Here is a 27,923-nt window from a genome sequence, read left to right as displayed (position 1 = left end):
GGTAGCCCTGAATTAACCATATTTCCCCAAGAAATGTACTTTTATTTTCAAGAATAATATTGTTTAATTTGGGAAGAGCAAATACATTCATATAGCAAGATATGTCAATTATGGATGAAAATCACAGAGGCTTGACGTGGAAACATCTCTCATTATTCATTTCAAAGCTGTAATGAATTTTGAGAGGAAGAGTTTATATTTGCTTACATTCGTATAGAAATGTTTATAGACTGTAAAGCACTTTCATCTATATATAATCATATTTGATTAAGGTTGCAAGATTAACAACAACAAAAAAAGAGCATGCAGTTAAATTTGAATTCCAGATATACAACAAATACAATTTTAGTGTAACTATGTTTCAAATATTGCATGGCACATACTTATACTAAAAGTTATTCCTTGTGTGCCTGAAATTCAAATTTAACCAGTTTTTGTGTATTTTATTTGGCAGCTCTGTATTTGGTCTTCTGATAACTCTGTAAATTTGGTAAGACAATCTCCCCCATTATATAGATGAGGACCTTAAATCTGAGTTGCTTTCTATGTGTCAGATCCCAAGCTATTCTTGAGCATGAGATGATGCATAATTCATAGATCCTGCCTTAAGGATACTACAGTCAAGTCACCAGGAAACAACTCATCAGTGTGAGGTGTGTAATAATAGAGGAAAGAATACAGTGCTATAGAGTCTTATAGAAAGGACACCTACCTCAATATTGGCTAATTGGGAGATTTCGCAAAGTGGTGACATCCATTTTGAATCCTGAATGCTGAGTAAGAATTACGTTCACATGAGGTTGGGGGAGGACGAAAGAAAGAGGAGAAACATGATTCTGGTACCATTTAAGAAGCTGCGCAGATTCAGTATCACTGGCTGGAGGACATGCTTTGAGCGGAGAGTGGTGATAGGTGAGGCTAGGGAGGTGTGTAAGAGTCAACTCATTAACTGGTGTGCCTAATGCAATTTTTATTTTTCTTTGGGGCAGGATTTACCCTTCAGAGTGAGACGAAATGATCCAGTTTAAGCCTTAGTATGATCACCTTGTCACAGAGGAGATAGTGGATTGGATGGGCAAGACTTAAGGAAAATCATTCATTCACCATATTTTTATTGAGTGTTAGCATTGAATTAGATACAAATTGGGAGACTAATAATTTCAGTGGCAAATGAAAGTGATAAGAACTAAGATAATGACCATAGTGATGAAGAGGAGTAGAATTTTGGGGAGATATTAAGCAGGTGAATCAACAGTAATTGATTATTAATAAGGCTTGGTAGTGAGGCAGAGAGGTAAGTGAAGCTGCTGGAACCTACATGGACAAGTGACATCTTTGCTAATGTAGGCACCAATGTCACATGGGGAGAGATAAAGCTTTTTCAGTTTTGAATATATTTGTTTTGATGTGTCCTGGGACTTCCAGGAGGAGTGTTAAGGAGGGTAGTTTTCTAAACTACTAAGAAAGGTTTGGGCTGAAGGTTATGATCTATGGATCATGTACTTATTAGAGCTGCCTATTAAAATAATAGGTGAAAATTAGATCACCCAGGGAGTGTTTGGAGTCCAAAGCTTATTTGCCAGACAGAATCTCCAAGGAAAATCAACATTTGAAAAGCAAAATGGGAAAAGGAAGCTAACAATGCAACAACAGCTGCAAAGGAAACTCAACGAGAATGCCAAGACAATAGGGAAAAAAACTCAGGAAGAAGACTCCTTCAAAGATGTCGAAGTCCAGCTTGTCAGAATTTGAGGACTGGCATAGTAAAACAAGGAATGGAAAAAAGGATTCCATTTCCAGCTTTACAACAAAGGTCACTGATGATCTTGGGTTAATGAGGACTGGCTGAGAAAATGAGGTGAACTCTGTCTCTAGGCGGAGAAGTAAATTGTACCACTGGTGGGACCCAATTGTAAATAGAGTTGTGTGGAGGTTAGGAAGATCAGAATATTTGCTTAACTCTGTTCCTTGGAACATTAATACTGTGAGATACTTCCGTAAAAAAAAACCTGGAGCAAAATAAATTTGGGAGGAATTGCATATTATGTTGATTACCTGGAGAAGAAAATGGCAAGCCACTCCAGTATTCTTGCCTGGAGAATCCCATGGACAGAGGAGCCTGGCAGGCTACAGTCCATGGGGTCGCAAGAGTCGGACATGACTTAGAGACTAAACCACTACCACATATTATGTTAGTGTATTTAATAGTCTGAAAAGTTCTGAAGCAATGAAACCTACCTAAAATTCTAGTGTTTCTCATATATATTTATGTGATAACAACAAATATCATAGAAGTTTAGGAAGTTCTGGCCTAGCAAATGAAGCCATGGCTATAAAAGGTGAACAGACTTGTCCTAAAGAATATATGAAATACCAATAGTTTTAGCTTATAGTTGTTTTGACAAGGGTATATTTTAATGAGTTCTACAAATTAACCAATAAGGTGATTCCCCCACCTCCAAGGAAAACTAAAAAAAAAAAAAGAAAACAACTTAAAAAGAATAGTGCTATTTGTAACCATAAAAGATTCATACAAACTATGAGTTATGTAAAGAGAAAAGAAAAATCAAGTGTAATCGTACCACTCAGCTATGATCATTGCTAATACATTTCACATATGTACACTTAAAAAAGTAAAAATGAGAACACATCATTTATATTGTTTGGTAATCTAGATCCTCCCCACCTGCTGTGTCCCACGGGTCAAAAGACCCGTAGATTATATCCTTAGTATTGCCTTTTGGGAGTTTTGTGGTCATAAGTCATATGAATATTTTCCCCTATTCTGGAAAGATTTGATTAATAAGCTGAATTATTGTCTCTAGAGCTTGGTCATAACTATTTTATCTTATGAGATAGTTTATATGCTTCACAACTAGGATAGAATCAGTTGCATAAAATATTCTGCAAAATTCAGTGTTTCATATCCTCTGGCAAGGAAAATTGTGCATGCTTGCCATTTTGTACCATTTTGCTTAGAGGATTTAAGTGACCTGGATGTCTGTGGATTTTGGCCATGAAGAAAACTCTGCTGGTGGTGAGAAATGTGCTCTCCCCACAAAGAATTTAAATAAAAAACAATGGTCCCAAAGAAGGGGTGAGAAACATGCATGGAAATATGTGGTCTGAATCTTGATCTCATAGTCATGTGTATATTTAAGAAATAGTTGAGGTTGGCAAAGAAAAGGCTAACATTACCTAAAAAACAGGAGTATCTTTTTAAGTCTCCACATAGAGATCAACACTGTCAATTAATATTTTTTGATGATCCATCTTAGAGACAAATTTCAGCTTATTTAATTAATTCCTTGTTAGCGAGCATTTAGGGAGTTAAAGTTGTTCGTTATTCTATAGTACTTTTGCAAAACATAGTCTCAGACATATACACTCAAATGCACACATATATACACTCATAATCTTTTCGCATGGTTCCATTGTTTTACCCTTTGGTATAAATTTCAGAAGCGGGAATACTGGGCCAAGGGGAATATACACTAGGTTCGATGCATGATACTGGATGCTTGGGGCTAGTGCACTGGGACGACCCAGAGGGATGGTATGGGGAGGGAGGAGGGAGGAGGGTTCAGGATGGGGAACACATGTATACCTGTGGTGGATTCATTTTGATATTTGACAAAACTAATACAATTATGTAAAGTTTAAAAATAAAATTAAATTAAAAAAAAAAAGAAATCATGCTGGAAAAAAAAAAAGTTAAAATCATATATAGTGCTAAATGGCTTTTCTGAAAGGCTATCCCAATCTAAACATAAAACAGCAGTGGGTGTTATTAAGTGTTTTAATATTTTCCATTATAAGTAAGCTAACATTTAATTTTAATTTCTTTGATTAACAGTTAATCAATAATGAATCTGAATATCTCTTCACATGTCAATGGGCTATATTTTTTCTTTTACTTCTTTTGGAGTTACTTGAACATATTTCTTGACCATTTTGCTTTTGCTGCATTTACCTTTTATTGATTTTTAAAATACATTAGTACTTTAATGTAATTAAATTTGTATTATATTAAAAATATGAAGCCTCTGTCCATGATATGTGTTCTCAATATTTTTAAACTAATTTCCCATTTTCTTGTAATTTTGTTAATGACTATGTTCACTGTTGCAGGTGAATATATCTGTCTTTAGTTTATGGGTTTTGGCCTTCATATTTTGCTTTAGAAATATTTTGACATCCCAAGTTTATAGTTATAGAAATGTTTATCCAGATTTCTTTCTAGTTTTTTAGTTTCTCATGTTTTTGACCATCAATATGGTATAAAACAGATACTCTCAGCCCATCTTTCAGCTTTATCTAACTCTCAACTTCATCAGATGTAGCAAAGTTGGCAGATAGGATAAGGCTTAGAGGCATCAGTTTGACTTTACACATCATTGAAACAAATAAGAAACCCCAGTATTTTTACATATCCTGGTTATCATTTTGCTACAACCAAGTCAAAATATTCATGTTTAAATGGGTTGGTCAATTCAATTGCTAAAAATGTATTCAGGATGGGCACAGAAATAACTTTTTCCTATGGGGATTTTCATAATTTTTACTCTCAAGTGTATAAAACAATGAAAGTACTTCCCCCCCACCCCTGCATTTAAATGTCTCAAATGACTTTCAACTTTTTCGAAGGCCCACTACAGTAATATTTTGCAATACTGAAGAAGACCAGACTTACACATTTTGTTTTTCAGAAAACCTTTGCTGAGTACATGGAAAGAATTGGCTCGTAAGTGTGATGACAGCAGTAGACATCTGCTGTTTTGGCTTCCTCACCATTTCTTCTTCCTTCTGTACCGGCCCACCAGTTTTCCTTGGGGAAATATCCTCCCCTCAGCTCCATGTAGTCCTCTGGGTGCTCTCTCTTTTCGGCATCAGGGATGGGTCTATAACCAGGACAGCCAATTAGATTACATGTTTCTCTCTCTTGGTCTTCATGATTTGTTCAATGATAGTCATGATTCAAAACTAGGATAAGCTTTTCTTAAAATGTGATATATCAGCCTTTGAATTGGGGTGTTGGGGAAGGGAGGGTTACTTTTTCTTTTGGATGATAAACTGTATTGAAAATGTCAGTTAGAGCTTATTAAAGTCATGTTCTTTACTTCTTCTGTAAAAGAAATTGAGATCAACTTGGAAAGAAGAGGAGAAAGAGGTGAGGTGGAGCAGTGGGGACCTGAATCTAGCTAAGCCTGAAATGAGTACTAAACCCTCGACTCATAGATATTTACCTAAGAAATTAGCTTTAAAAAATGAGGTTAAATTGTTACTGCTTTTTTTGTCACTTGCAACTGAAAGATTTTTGATTAATACCTCAGTAAAGTCACAGTCTTGCAGATGCTCAAGATTATTATTTTTGAGTAGATGCTGATGGCTTGATTTTATACTTTGATATCTGGATAAATAGGAATAGGGTGAGGAAAAAACATGACTTTGAAACTGTGAGATAATACTCTAATAAAAGGGCCTGAGAATTATTTTCTGATTTGCTACTGATCGATTGCGTAAGTCTTTTCTGAAAATGGCTGTATCATTAAAGAATGATTTTGAAGTGATGCTAAGAGTTGGGTGGGTCACTAAACTATGCTCTCCACAGCCTTCTCCGGTGAACAGTAGTAGCTCTTTAAGATGCAAATTGTCAAACACAGGTGTTGTGATAGGGATTGATTAAATGGTTCCAAATGGCTGGAATTCCCTAGAGAATGTGGTCATGCAGTAGATGGTGTCATTGCCCTGTGGTTAAGCGGTCTATTTAGAGATGGGTTTGTGGTGCTGGGTTACCATGATTGACTTACTCTTGAAGCACACTATCCAGGGCATAGAAACCACAGAGCTGTTACTCCTCTTTTTACACTGCTGATTTTTGAATACCAGAAAGTAACGTTCAAACCCTAGTCTTTTAAAATCAGAGTAGTAAAATGCGTGTTACCACTTTAAGATGTTAAATGTGACTTTCAAAAGGAAAAATCCTTCAATTTTTTTAAAAAATCTTTTTACATGATACATTTCACACTTTTAAAAAGGCATGTAAAAATTTAAGCAATTGAACAGCTTGGATGGCAAGTCCTTTATTACTTCCTCCTTTCCTTCTTTTTTTCCCTTTTTTTTTTTTTTAAGAAAGACATAACAATTTGGCTGTGGTGCTGGTTGTAACACTATTTTCAGCTAAAGTGGGTGTGTCATTCTGCTTTCACTGTTGCTTTATTATCCTCATAAACCCATTTCCTCTTCTCAATCAGATATCCATTATGATAACACATCACTTCAGAAATATAGACTAGTAGAGAAGAGAGAAGGTGAGTTTGTGTCATTAGCTTTGTCTTTTCTTGGGTCTTTTAACTAAATATCTCAATGGCTTTGGTAACATTTCTCAGAACATTCATGTTTGAACTTGGCAGTGATGTATTATAAATGTAAATGAAATGGGAGGGGATAAATAATGAGGTAAATGAGGATTTAAGAAGAATTGGTATGTGTGATGGTACTGTATTTCTTCAAAATTTTTTATTAAGGCATAAAATAAGAATAAAATGATCTTAAATTTTAAGTGAAATGATTTTTAATCTTCACATCTGTGTATACCGATATAGTCACCTCCCAGGTCAGCATGCAGAGTATTTCCAGCACTTCAGTAGCTTTCCATCCCAAGTCAATACCTGTCCTAAAGATAACTTTATTTTGACCTTTGTCATCACATAATTGTGTTTGCTCTTCTTGAACTTCTATAAATGGAAACAATATAGCATAAAATGTTTTTGTTTGTGTGGCTACTTAAGTGTAATATTTTTCTGATAGTTCATCATTATTATTGAGTGTAGCTATATGTTTTTCTTTATAAGATTGTACCATAATTTGCTTTAGTTGCAAGAAATTACCACAAGTAAGCAAATCTATAGAGAAAGAAAGTAGATTAGTAGTTGCTTCCTCTTGAGGAGGAAACAGGAATTAACTCTAAAGTAACATGAAGGATCTTACTGCAACTTTGTAAATTTACTAAAAATCACTGAATTGTACATTTTAAGTTGGGTGAATGTTATGAGATTTAAATATTTCACTTAAGTTGTTAACAGTTTATTTATCCATTGAACAGTTAATGGACACATGCATTCCAGTATTGCACTATTATGAGCAAAGTTGCAATAAACATTTTTAAATGTGTTTTTTGGTAAACATATGGACTCATTTAAGTTGAAGTGGACTTGTTTAGTCATAGAACACATAATTTTCATGTTCATTTCTTTTTATAATTCTTATTATAGTGCAGTATTTGTTTTATTTATTGCTAAAAGTTTTACATTTTATTATACTGTTAATCTTTTTAAAAAAGGAACCCAGAATGATCATACTTACTCCCCATAATGGAAAAATGGTAGCATCCTACCATTTGTTTTAGATATTTTCCTTTATTTTTAAAAGAAATAAAACTTTATGGACACAATTTACATTTCTTTCTAATCTTCTACAAACTTACTGTCTTCTCTTCCTTTCCAGAAGCCTCAACCTTCATAAAGTTGGTATATTATTCCTGTTTAGTTTTTTCTTTTTGGTACTTATTTTATACATATATATTTACATATATGTGTGTGTATTTACAAATACTTTCACAATCAGTATATAGCATTGTTATGTAACAACAAGTAAGCCTGTTCATTGGTATTTGGCATAAAGTAGGTATTTATCAAGTATTAGAGAAATAAGTCTATTAAAATAGCAGTTAGTTTTAGATTGCAAAAACTAAAGGCATACTTAATGCAAAAACCTTGAAACTATAGAAAGACAAGGGAGCAAAAACTATAATCTCTTCTAATCTCACCACTTTAGCACAAATTTTATTAATATTTTGTCATATTTTAATAATTGTTCATATATACATTTTAAATAAGTGCTATATTGAATATGCTTCATTTCTAAATTTAAAAATAATAATAAAAATTAATATGTATTTTTTGTTTCCTCTGTTGCAGAAAGTTTTACTAAGCACTTTATATACATTATTTCATTAAAATATTTTGTGACTGTGTTTATCTACTACATGATTTTTGGTGACTGCATTGCTTTTATTGTATGGATTAATCATAGTTTAACAATTCTCCATTGTCAAACAGTAGTTTGTTTCCAAATTTTTACTTTTATAAGTAACAAATAAAAGAAATTCCTTATATATATAAATACCTTACAAGAAATTTCATATATGTACTAAAAAACTAAGATCATGGCATCTTGTCTCATCACTTCATGGCAAATAGAAGGGGAAAAGGTGGAAGCAGTGACAGATTTTATTTTCTTGGGCCCCTAAATCACTGCAGACAGTGACTGCAGCCATGAAATTAAAAGATGCCTGGTCTTTGGAAGGAAATCTGTGACAAACTTAAACAGCATATTAAAAAGCAAAGACATCACTTTGCCAACAAAGGACTGCATGGTCAAAGCTATAGTGTTTTCCAGTAGTCATGTACAGATGTGAGAGTTAGACCGTAAAGAAAACTGAAAAGTAAAGAACTGATGCTTTTGAATTGTGATGCTGGAGAAGACTCTTGAGAATCCTTAAGACTGCAAGATGATCAAACAAGTTAATCCTAAAGGAAATCAACCCTGAGTATTCATTGGAAGGACTGATGCTGAAGAGCCAAAAATTTGGCCACCTACTGTGAGGAGTCGACTCATTGGAAAAGACTGTGATGTTGAGAAAGTTCAGTTCAGTTCAGTTCAATTGCTCGGTTGTGTACGACTCTTTGCGACCCCATGGACTACAGCACACCACGCCTCCCTGTCCTTCACCAATTCCCAGAGTTTACTCAAACTCATCTCCACTGAATTGGTGATGCTATCCAACCATCTCATTCTCTGTTGTCCCCTTCTCCTCCTGCTCTCAATCTTTCCCAGCGTCAGGGTCTTTTCAAATGAGTCAGCTCTTTGCATCAGGTGGCCAAAGTATTAAAGTTTCAGCTTCAACATCAGTCCTTCCAATGAACATTCAGGACTGATCTCCTTTAGGATGGACTGGTTGGATCTCCTTGCAGTCCAAGGGACTCTCAAAAGTCTTCTCCAACACCACAGTTCAAAACCATCAATTCTTCGGCACTCAGCTTTCTTTATAGTCCAACTCTCACATCCGTACGTGACTACTGGAAAAACCATAGCCTTGACGAGACAGACCTTTGTTGGCAAAGTAATATCTCTGCTTTTTAATATGCTGTCTAGGTTAGTCATAACTTTCCTTCCAAGGAGCAAGCGTCTTTTAATTTCATGGCTGCAGCCACCATCTGCAGTGATTTTGGAGCCCCCCAAAACAAAGTCTGTCACTGTTTCCACTGTTTCCCCATCTATTTGCCATTAAGCGATGGGACCGGGTGCCATGATCTTAGTTTTCTGAATGTTTGGCTTTAAGCCAACATTTTCACTCTCCTCTTTCACTTTCATCCAAGAGGCTCTTTAGTTCTCCTTCACTTTCTGCCATAAGAGTGGTGTAGTCTGCATATCTGAGGTTATTGATATTTCTCCTGGCAATCTTGCTTCCAGCTTGTCAGTAACCTCAAATATCAATAACCTCAGAGGTGGTCTGCTATTCCCATCTCTTTCAGAATTTTCCACAGTTTATTGTGACCCACACAATCAAAGGCTTTGATGCTGAAAAAGATTGAAGGCAAAAGGAGAAGTGGGAGGCAGAGGATGAGATGGTTAGATGGCATCACTGACTCAATGGACATGAATTTGAGCAAATTCCAGGAGATAGTGAGGACAGGGAAGCCTGGTATGCTGCAGTCCATGGGGTCTCAAAGAGTCAGGCACAGCTTAGCAACAGAACAACAACAACAGAAATATATGGATTTGGGCTTTCCATATGGCTCAGTGGGTAAAGAATCCTCCTGCAGTGCCAGAGACGCGGAGATGTGAGTTTGATCCCTGGATAGGGTAGATCTCTTGGAGCAGGAAATGGCAATCCATTCCAGTATCCTTGCCTGAAGAATCCCATAGATGGAGGAGCATGGTGGGCTACAGTCAATAGTGTCACAGAGAGCTGGACATGACTGAAGCAACTATGTACACACACGTATATGGAATTTGTATATATCCCTTGTATATAACTTATTTCCTTAGGTAAAAGCCCTAGAACTACAGGCCCAAGGAATAGGTACATTTTAGAGTTCCGTGATTTGTTTTGCCAGAATAAACTTCAGAAAAGTTGTACCTTTTAGACTCTCACCTGTGGTATAGGAGATGAGCTTAAGAGAAAGAAGTAGATTTTGTCCCAATATAAGATACAACCTTTTAACAGAACAGCTGTCCTGAAGATATTCAAGTAGATATTGAATAAATATCTGTCAGGGATGTTGGAATTTTGAATGGCAGTTGGTTTAGATTTTAATGACCGTTTCAACTCTCAAATTTGTAAAGGTACAATTTCCTGTTCCTCATCCTCACTGCCTAATTCTCTCAAAACAACATTCTAATAAAGACTTGTTGATCTTGATGCCAAGATTACCTTCTGGTTTCTACTTAAAATTCTCATTTGGTCTTATGTTTGCATTTCCAAGTGAATAAAAATAAGATTTCTTCATTATTTTCTTCATGACTAATTTATTTCTAAAAAGAGCATCAGTACTATATCCATAAAACTGATCCCATAGGAGGGATTCTTTTTAAAATTATATTTCAGCACCTTGATAAAATTTCTACTCATTTTTTTGTGTGCTGGGAAATGGACTACATGTGGTTAATATTTGATCCCTGTGAGATTAAAATCTATTTGAGAAAGTTCTTTCAAATAATCATAATGAGAATACAAATCTTGGTAATAAAAACTAGAAAAATAATGAACTTGTTAAGTATATTTTCACTGTATTTTTGTACTGAACTCTACCAGTCCAGCATGGTTACTTAAATTTTAGGCTTATGTAAGATAAAGTGTTTAATCAAAAGATTGGCTATTTCATAATTGAGCACAGTGGTAGTGAGTGCACTTTGTGAAGATATTGACACGGATATTGGGCTGCACTATCATGCATGTATAAAAAGTACAACAACATAAGTTCTTTGTCTTTGAACACTGTACAATCAATATTCCATTACCACAATGCTGGTTTCGCTATATTGTAGCTAAATTAGTGTGTCAGATATAGAAATGCTTAAACCAGACATTCAAGTAACAAGGATGGTACAAGAATTCTAATTCTTTTCTCACCAGTTATGCATTTATCTTGTGTCCAAAGGCTTCTGAAAATACCTCTCAATTTAAAAGTCATTAAGATATTTATAAACATCTAAAGGAATATGGTAGTTTGTATTATTGTAAATAAAATTGTGGGACAGGAACCACATTTTAGTAACAATAATAATGACGTTTGTACAGAATCTTATAGTTAATATCCAGTGGATGTTAATATTCAACTTGATATAATTGTAAAACCTTAAAACTCAGAAAGTGAGGAATATTTAAAAATATATAAATGGAATATGGAAATGTTACTGAAATATTAATAAAGTTACAAAATTAATCTAAGGTATTCAAAGAATAGGTTATATATACATCTGAAAGTGAAAGTATTTGTCACTCAGTCTTGTCTGACTCTTTGGGATCCCAAGGACTGTAGTCCACCAGGATCCTCTCTCCATAGAATTCTCCAGATAGAACACTGGAATGGGTAGCTATTCCCTTCTCCAGGGACTCTTTCCCACCCAGGGATAGAAGCCAGGTCTCCTTGCACTGCAGGCAGATTCTTTACTGTCTGAGCCATAATGGCTTTAGTAAGGTTGAATAATGGCAAACTGACTTTAAAAATATCCCCAATTCAGTTCAGTTCAGTCTCTGAGTCATGTCCTATTCTTTGCGAGCCCATGGACCTGGCAGCATGCCAGGTCTCCCTGTCCATCACCGACTCCCAGAGCTTGCTCAAACTCATGTCCATCAAGTTGGTGATGCCATCCAACCATCTCATCCTCTGTCGTCCCCTTCTCCTCCTGCCTTCAATCTTTCCCATCATCAGGGTCTTTTCTAATGAGTCAGTTCTTCGCATCAGGTGGCCAAAGTATTGGAGCTTCAGCATTAGTCCTTCTAATGAATATTCGGGAGTGATTTCCTTGAGGATTGACTTGTTGGATCTCCTTGCAGTCCAAGGGACTCTCAAGAGTCTTCTCCAACACCACAGTTCAAAGGCATCAATTCTTCACTGCTCAGCTTTCTTTGTAGTCCAATTCTCACATCCACACAGGACTACTGGAAAAACCATAGCCTTGACTAGATGGACCTTTGTTGGCAAAGTAATGTCTCTGCTTTTTAATATGCTGTCTAGGTTGGTCATAGTTTTTCTTCCAAGAAGCAAGCATCTTTTAATTTCATGACTGCAGTCACCATCTGCAGTGATTTTGGAGCCCAAGAAAATAAAGTCTCTCACTGTTTCCATTGTTTCCCCATCTATTTGCCATGAAGTGATGGGAGTGGATGCCATGATCTTAGTTTTCTGAATGTTGAGTTTTAAGCAAATATTTTCACTCTCCTCTTTCACTTTCATCAAGAGGCTCTTCAGTTCCTCTTCACTTTTTGTCATAAGGGTGGGGTCATCTGCATATCTGAGGTTATTATATTTCTCTTGGAAATCTTGATTCTAGCTTGAAAAACATCCCTAAAATTGATATTATTTGTATACTTTTGTCTGAATTGGATAAAAAATATTTTATAGATGAGACAACTATTTGAAATTTCTCTCATGTGTAACACGGAAAATGTGTGAAAGCTGCTCAGTCATGTCTGACTCACTGGGATCCCGCAGATTGTAGTCTACAAGACCCCTTTGTCTGTGGAATTCTCCAGGCATGAATACTGGAGTGGGTTGCCATTTCTTTCTCAAGAGGATCTTCCCAACCCAGGGATCAAACTCTGGTCTCTTGTATTGTAGGCAGGTTATTTACCATCTGAGCCACCACACATTTGTTGGCAGGTAGATCTGGAGACTATTCTATAAGGACAATTTTAGGTGACTACATGGAACAAATGACTTGCTGTTTTTCAGAAACTGCTTTTCTTTCAAGGTAGATATCCTAAGTATTTTATGTCTCTTTTTTCTTTTTGTTTTTTATGGTTTCAAACAATAGAGATTCAAGTTGTTCCCACTCACAGTAGTTCAGAGTTAAGTAGTGTGGCCACAGATGGAGGGAAAATCCAACAATCTGGCCTCAGGAAGCATGAAAGATCAGGTCCTGGGGGAGGCCCTGGAAGCTTCAGCCACAGGGTCAAGAATATCTAGTCTCTGCCCTTTAGCCTGACTCAGCCACTTTCCAAATGCCTGCTTTTCTTTTTATGTTACCCAACCCCCATGGTTTTTTTTTTTTTTTGGTTTGTTTTCTTTCTCTCTTATTTCTATATCTGCTTGTCAACAGGGAAAAAAGGAAAACACAACCTAAAAGTTGAGAATTATGTTTTATTTGGCAGACATACCAAGGACTTAAGCCAGGATGTAGCCTCTCAGATAGTTTTGAGGGACTGTTTTGAAGAGATAAGGGAGGAGTCAGGATGTATAGGAGTTTTTGCAACAAAAACAAAGTAGTTGAAAAATCGAAAGACTGCTGCTGCTGCTAAGTCACTTCAGTCGTGTCCGACTCTGTGTGACCCCATAGACAGCAGCCCACCAGGCCCCCCAGTCCCTGGGATTCTCCAGGCAAGAACACTGGAGTGGGTTGCCATTTCCTTCTCCAGTGCATGCTCATTAAAGAAAAAATGGGCATCTCGAGGCGATGAATTTAGCACTTTTCTATACATGAGAAGATGCGAGAGTTTGGGTTCATTGAAACCCATCCTTTGATAGTGCGCCTTAACTATCTAGGGCCAGTATCCTGTTTTCTCCATCCTGAATCCCTTCTGGAGGCGTTGGGGTGGGCTTTGGGTGGGGGTTGCAGTGGCTGATAGCCTGATGGCTGCAACGTCGTTTGTTAACTGATATGGCACGTGACCATCTTTGCCCACATTCATAATGTTGGTTTGTACATGGCGTGGTCTGCTCGGCCCCACAGGTGTGTGGAGAGTAGCCAGCACATCTCCAGACCACTGAGGTGAATGTAGATGTGAGTGAGAGGGCAGGTGGCTGGGAGCAGGACATGTAATTGGGAGGAGGAGAACAATGGCAGTTTTGATAACTGGATACCTGAAGGCTGGAAGTGATGAGGTATCATGACTTCACGCAATTTAGCAAATATAGGGACTTGTGTGTTAAAGAAAAGCTTAACTTAAATATAAAGAAATTAGCACTTTATGCACACCTGGGTGGCATGACTGAGTAAAATTCAAACCTGCTACATAGGCAAAATCACATAAAGTGGGAGTTGTATATCTGCCTAACACTCATCCCAGAAAGGGTGACTTAATCATGCTAAACAAGGTATTAATTATTCAGTCAATCCCTGAGAATTCATGTGAATCCTGACTATTCTGCATATAATATAGTTTCCTTTATTTTAATTAATGAATTGATTTCTCTGCTTGATAATGGTTCTTTGTTTTTTGTTTGAAAATCTAGAGCATGGACAGCTTTTTTTTTTTTTTTTTCTTTTGGCAGACCTCCAAAATATATTCTCTTATTGTCCATTCCTAAGAACCCAGGAAGTCTCAATGAACTCTCTGACAGTCGTCTTGCGATTTGGTAAAGTATATATGCTTCTTTTTTATGATTGTTTGGGGGATAGACAATAAGCAAACTTCAGGGGCTAAACTGCTTCTCAAAGATTAAAATTAAAGCAACTTTTGGTTTCTTCTAAGAATGAAATTAACTTAAGAACTTTTGCAAACATAAACAATGGATCAGTTAGGAGATGAAAGTGCCCTGTAATCAGCGGAAGGGTTAAATACTGAGTGAGAGAGATGGGTCACAGGAATTACTTGGCAATACAAAACAGTGAATTTATATTTTGACAGATTGTGTCAATGAGGCTGCCTTAACATGACTGTATCAAAATAGAAATGTCAAAATTCTCACATCAGGAGGTTGCAGTGGAAATGCGGGAGTAGTAGCCTGGCCTTTCAGAGTGTGAGTCCATTGTTCAATTGTGACTCTCCTTTAACAGCCAGATATCAGATGAATAAATAAAACTTTGAAACAGATTGCATATACTTGAGAATACGCTGTTCTGCTTTATGGCAAAAGGCATCAAAATGCCTGGCACCATATATCAGTAACTTTTCAAACTTGTTTTTTTTTCCCCCAGAGAGATGTCAATACAATCTCTCAAATTAACATTTTCGTCTGTCATCTGTTTTGAGTGAACATGGTTACCATGTCAGTGTGAGGAGAGAGAAAGAAGTGGGAAGGAGAAAGTGTTTCCAGTTTATAAATACTTGAGTTTGAAAAGTATCAAATGACAGCCACTTGTGACTGCCTCATGACACCTAACATTTCATCCTTACCCTGAAAAATTACCTCTGCTTTCATTTCTCATTAAGGGAGAAAGAGGACTAAAATTAATTAGTATTAGGGAAGCAGACGGTTCCATTCTAAGTAGCCTAAGCTTTATTATTTGAAACATTTAAAACCACACTCCACAAAGTCCAAAATAATTCTTAGTATGAAACAAAGCTGTATTTGTAGGAAGTGAGTATCCTGCTCTTAGGACCCCTAATGCTGTTCCATAGTAAAATTAAATTAGTACTTTTATTATGACTTCCCTGGTGGCTCAGATGGTAAAGAATCCTCCTGCAGTGTAGGAAATCTGGATTTGATCCCTGGGTTGGGAAGATACCCTGGAAAAGGGAATGGCAACCCACTCCAGTATTCTTGCCTGGAGAATCCCATGGACAGAGGAGCCTGGCAGGCTACAGTCCATGGGATCGCAAAGAGTCGGACATGATTGAGCGACTAACACACACACTTCTGTTTTTGGAAGGAGGACTCCTTCCAGGGCTTGAGAATAGGCTCCTGTCTAACACTCAGAAATGAATTATCCAGGGAGACACACATTGACAAAACAAAAGAATATATTGGGAAGAACATTTGTGTAGAGAGCAGCAGGGTAATGCAAATCAGGAGAACTGCTCTGCCATGCAGCTCACAGACTCAGGGTTTACAGTATTGCGGTTAGCTTTCTGGGTTGTCTCTGGCTGATCATCTTGCTTGTGTCAATCTGTTCTGACTCAGGGTTATTCCAACGTGGCTTGCGCATCTCTCGGCTGAGATAGATGCCAGTGCAAAGGATTCTGGGAGGTTGGTTCAGTTCAGTTTAGTCGCTCAGTTGTCATATCCGACTCTTTGCAACCCCATGGACTGCAGCACGCCAGGCCTCCCTGTCCATCACAAACTCCCGAGTTTGCTCAAACTCATGTCCATTGAGTTGGTGATGCGATCTAACCATCTCATCCTCAGTCGTCCCCTTCTCCTCCTGCCTTAAATCTTTCCCAGCATCAGGGTCTTTTAAAATGAGTCAGTTCTTCGCATCAGGTGGCCAAAGTATTGGAGTTTCAGCTTCAACATCAGTCCTTCCAATGAACACTCAGGACTGATCTCCTTTAGGACAGACTGGTTGGATCTCCTTGCAGTCCAAGGGACTCTCAAGAGTCTTTTCCAACACCACAGTTCAAAAGCATCAATTCTTTGATGCTTAGCTTTCTTTATGTCCAACTCTCACATCCATACATGACTACTGGAAAAACCATAGCTTTGACTAGAAGGACCTTTGTTGGCAAAGTAATGTCTCTGCTTTTTAACATGCTGTCTAGGTTGGTCATAAATTTTCTTCCAAGGAGCAAGCGTATTTTAATGTCGTGGCTACAGTCACCATCTATAGTGATTTTGGAGCCCCCCAAAATAAAGTCAGCCACTGTTTCCACTGTTTCCCCATCTATCTGCCATGAAGTGATGGGACCAGATGCCATGACTTTGTTTTCTGAATGTTGAGCTTTAAGCCAACTTTTTCACTCTCCTCTTTCACTTTCATCAAGAGGCTCTGTAGTTCTTTTTCACTTTGTGTCATAAGGGTGGTGTCATCTGCATATCTGAGGTTATTGATAATTCTCCCAGCAATCTTGATTCCCTTGCGCTTCCTCCAGCCCAGCGTTTCTCATGATGTACTCTGCGTATAAGTTAAATAAGCAGGGTGACAATATACAGCCTTGACATACTCCTTTTCCTATTTGGAACCAGTCTGTTGTTCAATGTCCAGTTCTAACTGTTGCTTCCTGACCTGCATACAGATTTCTCAAGAGGCAGGCCACTGGTATTCCCATCTCTTTCAGAATTTTCCAGTTTATTGTGATGCACACAGTCAAAGGCTTTGGCATAGTCAATAAAGCAGAAATAGATGTTTTTCTGGAACTCTCTTGCTTTTCCCATGATCCAGCAGATGTTGGCAATTTGATCTCTGGTTCCTCTGCCTTTTCTAAAGCCAGCTTGAACATCAGGAAGTTCACGGTTCACGTGTTGCTGAAGCCTGGCTTGGAGAATTTTGAGCATTTCTTTACTAGCATGTGAGATGAGTGCAGTTGTGCGGTAGTTTGAGCATTCTTTGGCATTGCCTTTCTTTGGGATTGGAATGAAAACTGATCTTGGAGGTTGGTAGGACAATATTATGGGCTGGAATTTCCTCCCTTCTTTTGGCACCTGCCTAATTAGCTGGTGAGTTTTCAAAGCAGCCCCTCATTCCTTATTAGGACTTCCTGTTGTGAGACAACTTGTACCCTAATATTTTCAGGTAGGAAAAAAATAGAGTTCAATTTTTTTTCTTTATGATACTTCACTTTGGTGGGATTTGCTCTGTGAGAAAACTTAATTTTTTTCCCCATAAACATTTATCTCTAGCATTTTAGTTCCAGGGGGAGAATTTAAAAAGGAGGGAAACTTTGTGGGAGATCATATAGAAGTTCCCCCAAATATACATAATTAATGTGGAGTAGCTGAACAAAGAATATGCTTTTCTTGTCTTGTTATAATGTAAATATTTCCTTTTTTACTCAAATGACAGCTAATGTTTCATCAGGATTAAACTCCTTCAGTATGCTAACTCTCCATTTTACCCTCTCCTTCAGACAAACATGTGCAGTCCAACAGTTTAGTATTTTTTTCGCATTCTTTAAGGACTTCAGGTGACAAGAGCAAAATAAGACGGTGTTGGGGAAATGCATGGCTGTGAGACTAGTGTTACCATTGTGAAAGGAAAATAGAAGAGGAGTCAGTATTGATAAGAGAGCTCTCTAAAATAGAGCCGGGAAGCCACTGAGAAAGTGTGACTTAGACATGTCTCAGCCTGGAAGAAATCTGACCCTTTGACCACTTATTGTCCTAACGAAGGCCTCCAGAAGATCTGCCAGAAACACAAGATACTTATTGACCCTTATCCTAAAAATAACTCAAAACAGCCTATCTCCTTATGGCATGCCTCGCCAGAATAACTCGTCATACCTTAAGGACACATATTTGCTGACTTGTGTCAGGGTCAGTGGCAGTTCTCACTGGGCAACTCTAATAACCTCGTGGCTTTTTGCCATTATAAACCCCTGACTCCTCCTCTTCCCCAGAACACTTTCGGTTTTACTGGAATCTGTGTCTCCTGAATTGCAGTTCTTAAGAACACAAATGTAATTCCCTGGTGGCTTAGACAGTAAAGTGTCTGCCTACAATGCGGGAGACCCAGGTTCAATCCCTGGGTCGGGAAGATCTCCTGGAGAAAGAACGGCAACCCACTCCAGTATTCTTGCCTGGGAAATCCCCTGGACAGAGAAGCCTGGTAGGCTACAGTCCATGGGGTCACAAAGAGTCGGACACGGACTTTACTTACTTACTAAGAACACAAATAAAACCCTTTGTTCTTTGCGGCCTTGGTACTAATCACTATTTAACACAATTTATTGGCTGGTAAATTAGAGGAAGTAAGCGAGACTGCTCGGTCTGAGTTCCCTATGTCTAAACATGCAGATTTACTTCAGAGGCTGGATTGTGAGGAATAAATGAGACAACATATGTGAGAGAGGTTAGTAAATTATAAAACACAACATTAACTGTTATTGCAGAACAGTTATCTAAACAATGATATGAACTTAGAGCTCTTTTTAGGTGGGCAGAGTTAGAAACAGTTTACCCAATAAGTCCTAGAATTGCTTGAATTCCAGGTTAAAAAACAAACAAACAGTGTATGAGGCTGATGAACTGTGCAATCCTCCATAGATATCTGTTCTGCTGTTAGAATAAAAGTTAAGAGCATTAAAAAAAATAAAAGCTGAACTTTAGGTAGAGGCTAAATTGTCTCAAGATTTCACACCCAATTCTTTTAATTAAAAAAAAAAGTTTATTCTTAACATTTTTCCACTCCATCCATCCATCCCTTATTCATCAAATATTATCAACAGATCCCTGCCACGTACTGTGTTTAGAAAAAAGTAGAAGAAAGTATATTGTATTGGTACCGAAATTACTTCAGTTTAATTTGTGGCCTTTTCAGCCTCTCTGTACCCTGGCTTACCTGCCCACATTCTCTACTCATCCTGTCTCTTTATTGAACCAATTCTACTCTTCAAGTACCATCTTAGTTCTTTCTCCTTCAGTGAAGAAATTGGTGGTGACTCCAGTCCTTAGCAGTCTCTCTTTATTGTATTTACGTTTAAAATTTCTCATTATTCCCTTATCATGTGCTCCTCTGGGTGGTTAGCAACAATTTATTATATACTTGAGTTTGCCTATCCATGCATTTGAACATTCCTTGAATACATATTAAGTATAATTATGTGCCAGATATCAAACTAGATGGCAGTTGTGCAACATTACCATAAGACCTACTCTTGCTCTTGCATTTTTATTCATAGTCTCCTAACTTAGAATATTGTCCAGGAAGGGAAGGACTGCGTTTCAGCCTGAAGTCATGGACTCTGGAACTGAGATATAAAAGCAATGTATATAGTTGGCCCTCTGTATCTACAGGTTCTATATGGGTGAATTTAATCAACTGTGGATCAAAAATATTTTTTAAAAATTCTAAGAAGTTCCAAAAGCAAAACTTGAATTGGGTGGTCATGGGCAACTATTTATGTAGTGAAAGAAAGTGAAAGTATTAGTTGCTCAGTCGTGGTTGACTCTTTGCAACCCCAGGGACTGTAGCCCCCAGGCTCCTCTGTTCATAGAATTCTCTAGGCAAGAATACTGGAGTGGGTTGCCATTTCCTTCTCCAGGGAATCTTCCCTACCCAAGGAGTGAACTCAGGATTATTGCACTGCAGGCAGATTCTTTACCATCTGAGCCACCAGGGAAGCTGGTAGTACTTACAGTAAATTAGATATTATATAAGTAATCTAGCAATGATATATGTATACGGGTGAATGTGTGTAGGTTATATGAAATACTACATCCTTTGTATAAGGGACTTGAATGTCCACAGATTTTGGTGTTGTTAGGGGGCTTTCGAAACAATCCTTCTTGGAGACTGAGGGACAAGAGTATCTATTCGTCTATACTCAGTTTCTATTTCAAGTATTTTTCTACCAGAGCGACAGAAACTAAATGTCAGTGAGTTCAGAGATTTCTTCTTCTCCTAGAGCAGGACCCCAGGGTTGTGTCAGAGTTTCAGAGAGTTTAACTTGATCCAAGACTAGAGAGTAGGATTGGGGTTGGGAGAGGGGGTGCTGCCGGTCCCTGCTGTAATCCGGCTGCACAGGCATCTGCTGAAATGGCCTTTGCTCCATTAGCTGCTTGGTCAGTGGTCCCCACGCTGGCCTGGAAATGTCTTTTGTCCCTACCCACGTGACTCCAGGCAGCTCCCTGCTGCTTCTGTGCCGCTTCTGGGTACAGAATGTTCATTCTATGTCTCCTTTACCACCCAGAGAGACTGGAAGCTGACAGACTTCTTAAGATCCTATCTGTCTACACATTCCATCAGGCAGCCAGCCATTTATTCCCTGAATGCTGTATCCTCCCTGGGGATCAATTTGGAATTGATGTACAGATCCCTTTTTTTTTCTCTCTCTCTCTCTTTCTCATTAATATCATTGAAGTATAATGGACAAACAGTAAAGTACATCTGTTTAAAGTGTATGATTTTGATATTTTCTGCTTTATGTATACACTCACAAAGCCATCACCACAATCCAGATGATAAACATATCCATCATCCCTAAAGTTCCTTTATGCCCGTTTATATTCCCTCAAATAGTCCTCCTTCCACTCTCTCCTGAAAGGTGTGAAAGTGTAAGTCTCTCAGTCATGCCTGACTCTTTGCAACCCTGTGGAATGTAGCCCTCCACGCCCCTCTGTCCATGGCTTTCTCCAGGCAAGAATACTGGAGTGAATATCCATTCCCAGACCCTACCCTGGGTAAGGACTCTTCCCAACCCAGGGACGGAACCCAGATCTCCTGCATTGCAGGCAGATTCTTTACTGTCTGAGCCGGGAAACCCTTTCCCCTCCTCCAGACTGGACCTTAAAAGCCTTTATTAGAACCTGCCTGGAAAGCAGATCTGGTGCCCTCTCTCTGAAAAGCACCGTTCCTACACTCCCCTTGTTTTCGCTCTGACTCTGTCCCCTGGCTTATTAAGACCAGGAAACCTTTTCTCTAGCTGTAGGGAACAGGAGAGAAGGAAGCCTTGCCCTTCTTCATCGTATTTTGCCTCAAATCTCTGATATATGCTGTGAAGGTCTCAGTTATGGCACACAGAAGCAAGGAAAGGACTATTTTTTTTTTTCTTTTTGCTCTAAGATCATTTCTCTGAGGCAATGATACACAGGTTGCAGCTGTTTGTATGACTGATTGAAGGGTGGGTGAGAAGGAGGAGGAAGGTACTGGGAAGAAGAGATATTGGGCTAATGTTTCAAAAATATCCAGACACATATCCATAAAGGATATTCTATTTTATTCCACTTACATTAAACTGTACATAGTAGGTAAGCAATAAATGATTGTTCAGCAATTGATCCCACTAACCTGGATGTCCATAGGAGCTATGTAGTTGGTGGTGTGCCTAATGAAGTGAGAAGAATAAATGGCTTTTTTTGAAAAATTAATTTTTATTGGGGAGTAGTTGCTTTGCAATGTTGTGTTAGTTTCTACTGTAGTAAAGTGAATCAGGCATACGTACACATATATCCCTCCCTTTTGGACTTCCTTTCCCTTCATGTCATCACAGTACATTAAGTTCCTTATGCTATACTGTATATTCTTATTAGTTATCTATTTTATACATAGTACCAATTGTGTATGTGTGTTGATCCCAATCTCCCAATTCCTGTCAATGGCTTTTAAAAATGTATGACTTATTGGTTATGAATTAGAAAAAAAAATAGTCTGTTTCATCTTTCTTAAATGAGGATGATGAAATACAGGAAAATAATTGGGTAGGATAGGGTGAATTCTCAGATATTCCTTCTCTCCAAGGGCCCTGTTTTCCTAATCATAACTGGCAAGTTAAACTATATGATCCCTGAAATTGTTAATTTTTCATTTTGTTGTTATATGAGATGGATGAATCATATGGGCATTTTAATGTTGGCTGTAAGAAAATATGTACAATCTTTCTAGAAAGAAATGTATAGTGATGGATGGTTAACATTGGAGTGGAGTGCTTTGTTATTCAGTTGCTCAGCCAAGTCTGACTCTTTGCGCCCCCATGGACTGCGGCATGCCAAGCTTCCCTGTCCCTCACTATCCCCTGGGGTTTGCTCAAACTCATGTCCATTGAGTCAGTGGTGCCATCCAACCATCTCATCTTCTGTTGCCCTCTTCTCCTCCTGCCCTCAGTCTTTCCTGGAATCAGGGTCTTTTCAATGAGTTGACTCTTATCATCAGGTCGCCAGAGTATTTAATGGAGTGCTTACCGTTTGCCAAGATTGGAAAACCAGTAATAGCCAACAGGAAGTTTACTATTGGATGGCTGGGCTGTCCATTCACCGGTCCTGGCTTGTTATATATGCATTAACTTTTTTTTATCTTTCAATAGCCCTATAAGGAAGACACTGTTATATTTTCCATTCTAGAGATGAGAACTCTAAAACATAAACAGATTAGGCCAAAATCATATAACTAGACCTCGATAGAACCAGGATTCAAACCAGATAGATTTAAGCTTGTAACTACTATGCCTTATGCACATATATTATATCATTTAATTCTCCTAAGACTGCTTCCCTTGAGGTATTAATCCTGCTTTAGAGATAAAGAAAGAGTGTCAGAGAGGTTAAGTAATGTGCCAGGACATAAATCTCATAATTTTTCATGGATTTAGGATTATATTCATGGGTATCTAAGTTTAAAATCCAGCCTTTTAACCATGGTGCTCTATCAAGAAAACTGTTATACCTTTCTAACTCTATACTGAGGGAATAATCACAAATTTTAACAAATTTGAGTATATAAAATATCTGTGTAAAAAGTAAACTATTGAAAGTAAACAGATGGGTCTGGTTAAATCAATTATGTATATATATAATATGGAATTATTCAAATTATGCATATAATTTTTAATGATGTGGAGAGTATTTGGCTTATAATGATACATTAGCAGAAAAACAAGATTTAAAATTTAATGATTTTATCATTGCAAATATTTTCAAAAGCAGAGAAAAAGAATGGGAGAAATTACCTCAAAATGTTAAAAAAAATGAAAAAAGTTTGGATAGTTTGATTCTGGACAGTTTAAATTTTATTCTGAGTTTTCTATATCATTATAAAATTTGACTTAAAAACATGAAGGTCAATGTTAGTTTGGCTTTTTAATCTTTACTTCAGTATAAATTTTTCAGAAAATGCAGCTAGTTCCTTAGAACAAGTTTTAAAAATATTTACTATCAAATACTCTAAGTACACTGAAATATGGAAAATCACTTAAATTTGTTTGTTACAGTATTTTAGTAGTTAAGTACAATTCTTTATGTGTGTATCTTCTTGGGGAAACAAATTAAATTTGGTATGTGACCCCTGCACCTTAATAACATTTAATCTACAGCTGACCAAATAGAAAGTGTAACCTCTTTTGTTTAGAGACAAAATAAGTTGAATGGTACCCTGTATCAATTCTCCATCTAAATTAGCTTCACAGTAAAGATGATGAGTCTTGCTTCAAACTGTAGTGATGGATAAAAGTGGGCAAGCAACCTTCAGGTTCCTGTGTGACTTAGAAACATTGCCGACCCCTTGTACTAGACCCTCAGTCTGAGTCACAGACCTTAATTATAGGCACACATCCCCAACTCCAAAACTGACATGACAATTTCTGGTTACATGCTTGTTTTTGCATTACAACTTTGGGCTGGTCACTAACATTTCGGAATTTAGGACAAACTTGAGATTTGTTTAGAGAACAATACTGTAGAAACTGTGTTTAAGAGCACGGGGCACTCTGAGGTCAGAATAGGGAAGAAAAGCTTTTATACGTGCTTTTATTATACAAAGACTTAGAAGACATCATTCCTGTCCTGAATTAACCTGAGGAGGAATACCACTGGAGGAGTACTGTGAGAGAGCAGATGAATGACTGAGGAAAGGCAGGACCTAGAGGGCCAGGGCTGAAGAAGCGTTCACTGGCATCCCTACTACCTGTATAATTATGGCATTAAATTTCAGTAAGTCTAGAACACATCACTTAAAATTAAAACAACAACAACTTTTTTTTGATTATTCGTAGACCGTTTCCAGAAATGAATCATATAGCATCTGGGAAAGTGCCTCAAGGGCTTTTAAACAAATCCTCTATTAGTCATGAGCAATAGGCTGAGTTATAAAACCACATCTGGAGAATTACATTTCAAAAGACTCATCTTTTTCCCTTTAATTTCACCAGGCGCTGAGCCAGGTGTTTTACATAAATTATCTCATTTGTTTTCTCTGACAACATACAGCACTGAGGTAAGTTGTATATAAACCCCGTTTTATAGATGAGGGAACGAAGGCTCAAACAGTTAAATAATTTGCCCTTTGGCACTCAAGTCAAATAGGGGGTTGCCACTAGAACTGCTCAACCCCGGTATCCATGACTTCCTCCCTGTAGCACTCATGGGAGGCAAGGTGTGATGTTCTCAGGTGAGCATGCAGGGAAGGTGGTGAAGAACTCAGAAAGGGGGTTATCGTGCAGCCAGGAAATAGAAGACATGAAGTAGACCTGAAGTCGTCTCTATAGTGCTGTTATCCAACAAAGAGGTGAAAACATCTGATGAGTATGTTTGAAAATGAATCAGTCTGGAAAGAAGAAAAAGCCTAGTAGGCTGGGAAGAAGTTCAGATGCTACCAGATGAATAGGCAGATCTAGGAAAATTATAGACACATCTTAAAGACCTGATTGCTGGCCTAATATCCTCTGATGGATGTAGTTTCAAGCGCATACTGCTTTAAAATAATTTAGCCTTGATTGCCTGTGGTTGGAAGTGAGTTTTTGGGAAGCAAAACGTATTTTCTTTCCTCTTGGGAGCCTTGTGCAGTGCATCAAATAGCCTGAATTAAAGGAATTGCTTCGGCTTGTGTGTGTTGATAAAATTACTATTTAAAGCAAACAGAGGACTTCAATTTTTCAGAAGAGGAGGGAATTAGAAAATCGGTAAGCTGTGACACCTGCACAGAATACTTGTTCGAAGTTTAGAAGGGGAATAAGCTATGTAAAACTTTTCTTTTCTTGAGAGATATGAGATAGTGTTCTAATCTAAATGAGCAGAGACAGGAGTGTGATGGCATAGTTAAATAATCTGGTAATGTCCATGTAGTGTAGTTCAGGAAAGAAAGAGACATTTCACTGGGATGTTCACTGTGAGGTGATTCAGACAAATGATGTTGAAATGTAAGACAAGAGAGACCAAAGATGACTCCTGTCTGGAGGCTTGAAACTAGCTAGGCGGAGATAAGACTATTAGGGAGCTCTGATTAAGCACCAGTTATAAATGAGAAAGGCAGTTACCTTGCTACCTTTGAGAAGAGAGAGCTAAGCTCCCAGGACTGTTGAAGAGAAGCACTGAGGCTGAATATGCACATTTCATACATAGCCTAATTTTAATCAACCCCCAAGAGAACGCCTATGGAATGGAATCTGGAAGGTAATTTGGGAATGGCAACTTGTTAGTGTTGGGCCAGGCCCAACAGAGATAGTTTCTGATAGTCCAGCTTGTTTGAAATAAATGATTAACTATAGTCATTACAATTACAAAATTGATTATAGGATAGGTAGAAAATAGAAGAAACAAAGTTACGCTTTCAGGGACAATTCTGGGCTCATGACACAGAGGCAAATCACTAAAAAGAGCTTCTGTCTCTTTTATGACCAGGAAAGTTGCCATGACCAGGGAATAGCAGAATCTGGGAGAGAGTGTAGTTTGGAACATACCACACAAAAACCGTGATGGTGCTTGCCAGCAGAAACAAGAGAGCCATAGAGGTACAGCCTCATTCTCAATTCCCCCTTTTAATTTTTATACAAGTGTAGGGGGAACTTAATCATGTCTGGATTGGACATGGAGTCCAAGAAATATGCTCTGACTTCAGGAAAGTGTAGCAGAAGCATCATTGCATGTTTGGAGAGGCAGCTTCTGTTGTGGGCCAGATAGCTACCAGAGACAATGTTCCTCGTGTATGCATTTTTTGGGTTTGTTTTCTTTCTTCTTAATGGAAAACTTTTCATGTACACATTGTCAAACAACACGAACTAAATTTTCTTTTACAATTTATTTAGCCAATGATCATTTCCCCCCCTTTCTTGGAAGGGAAGAGTGTGATATTGGTTATTTTGGGAGAGAGTTGTAGAAACTGGATGGCAAAGCTTATATTTTTCCTTTGAAAAGATTAGTCTTCTGCCTCAAATGCTGTATTCATTCTGGCTATGCATGTGTGCAGCTAAGTCGCTTCAGTCATGTCCTACTCTGTACAACGCTATGGACTGTAGCCCTCCAGGCTCCTCTGTCCATGGGATTCTCCAGGCAAGAATACTGGAGAGGGTTGCTATTCCCTTTTCCAGGGTATCTTCCTGACCTAGGGGATTGAACCTAGGGATTGAACCCATGTCTCTATGTCTCCTGCATTGACAGGTGGGTTCTTTATGACTGCTGCTGCTGCTAAGTTGCTTCAGTCGCGTCTGACTCTGTGAGACCCCATAGACGGCAGCCCACCAGGCTCCCCCATCCCTGGGATTCTCCAGGCAAGAACACTGGAGTGGGTTGCCATTGCCTTCTCCAATGCATGAGAGTGAAAAGTGAAGGTGAAGTCTCTCAGTCGTGTTCGACTCTTAGCGCCCCATGAACTGCAGCCCACCAGGCTCCTCCGTCCGTGGGCTTTTCCAGGCAAGAGTACTGGAGTGGGTTAGCACCACCTATATTGAAGCTAATTGCACAGTGGAAGTGAGTTCTGACCCGGATCATGGAATCCAGAGCCACTAAAGGAGGGGTGCTTTTGATGCCGGTAGTCAGTTTTTCATTTTATATAATTTCCACATGATTTTTTTACCCTGCGAAATTCTTAGATGCTGGGGTTGCTGTCTTTAAGCATATCATTCTTGAATGTGCTGAGGAAAAAGTGGTTCTTTATTCTGTCTTCCAAAACCCTATCATAAGGAGGGAATCTATGTAAGTTGATATCTAAAATTTTTAAGTCATAATTTTATACCTTGCAAAGGATATACTTACTGGCAGGTGTTATTACTGTATTTTAAAAGGAAACTGTCACACACACCACTCTTTTCAATGTATATGATAGAATCTAAAGTAAAAAAGCCAAAGAGTTAGTCGCTCATTTGTGTCCAACTTTTTGCGACCCCATGGACTGTAGCCTGCCAGGCTCCTCTGTCCATGGAATCCTCCAGGCAGGCAAGAATACTGGAGTGGGTTTCCATTTTCTTCTTCAGGAGATCTTCCCGACCTAGGGATCAAACCCAGGTCTCCCACATAGCAGTCAGATTCTTTACCATCTGAGCCACCAGGTTCTACTTAAATTTAGAATAATCCTCTGGAAATATTGAAATGGTTCCAGATAATCATTCTTATTAT

General features: G+C 38.1%; 1 long non-coding RNA gene across 2 annotated transcripts in view; it reads left to right on the top strand.

Moving 5' to 3' along the window:
- LOC112448029 (uncharacterized) overlaps positions 1–27,923 on the top strand; it is a 65,722-nt gene that overhangs the window by 34,365 nt on the left and 3,434 nt on the right. Inside the window, exon 3 of one of the 2 annotated variants that reach the window (XR_003036312.2) lies at positions 14,562–14,645. This is a non-coding gene — a long non-coding RNA (uncharacterized lncRNA). Of the gene's footprint in view, positions 1–989; positions 13,306–14,561; positions 14,646–27,923 lie in introns of those variants that run through there. The other variant, XR_003036313.2, reaches the window with a different exon arrangement.

The sequence above is a fragment of the Bos taurus genome, chromosome 9, assembly GCF_002263795.3.
Source record: "Bos taurus isolate L1 Dominette 01449 registration number 42190680 breed Hereford chromosome 9, ARS-UCD2.0, whole genome shotgun sequence".
NCBI lineage: Eukaryota > Metazoa > Chordata > Mammalia > Artiodactyla > Bovidae > Bos > Bos taurus.
Note: the sequence above shows the minus strand (reverse complement) of the source record. Positions and strands in the feature narration are given on the sequence as shown.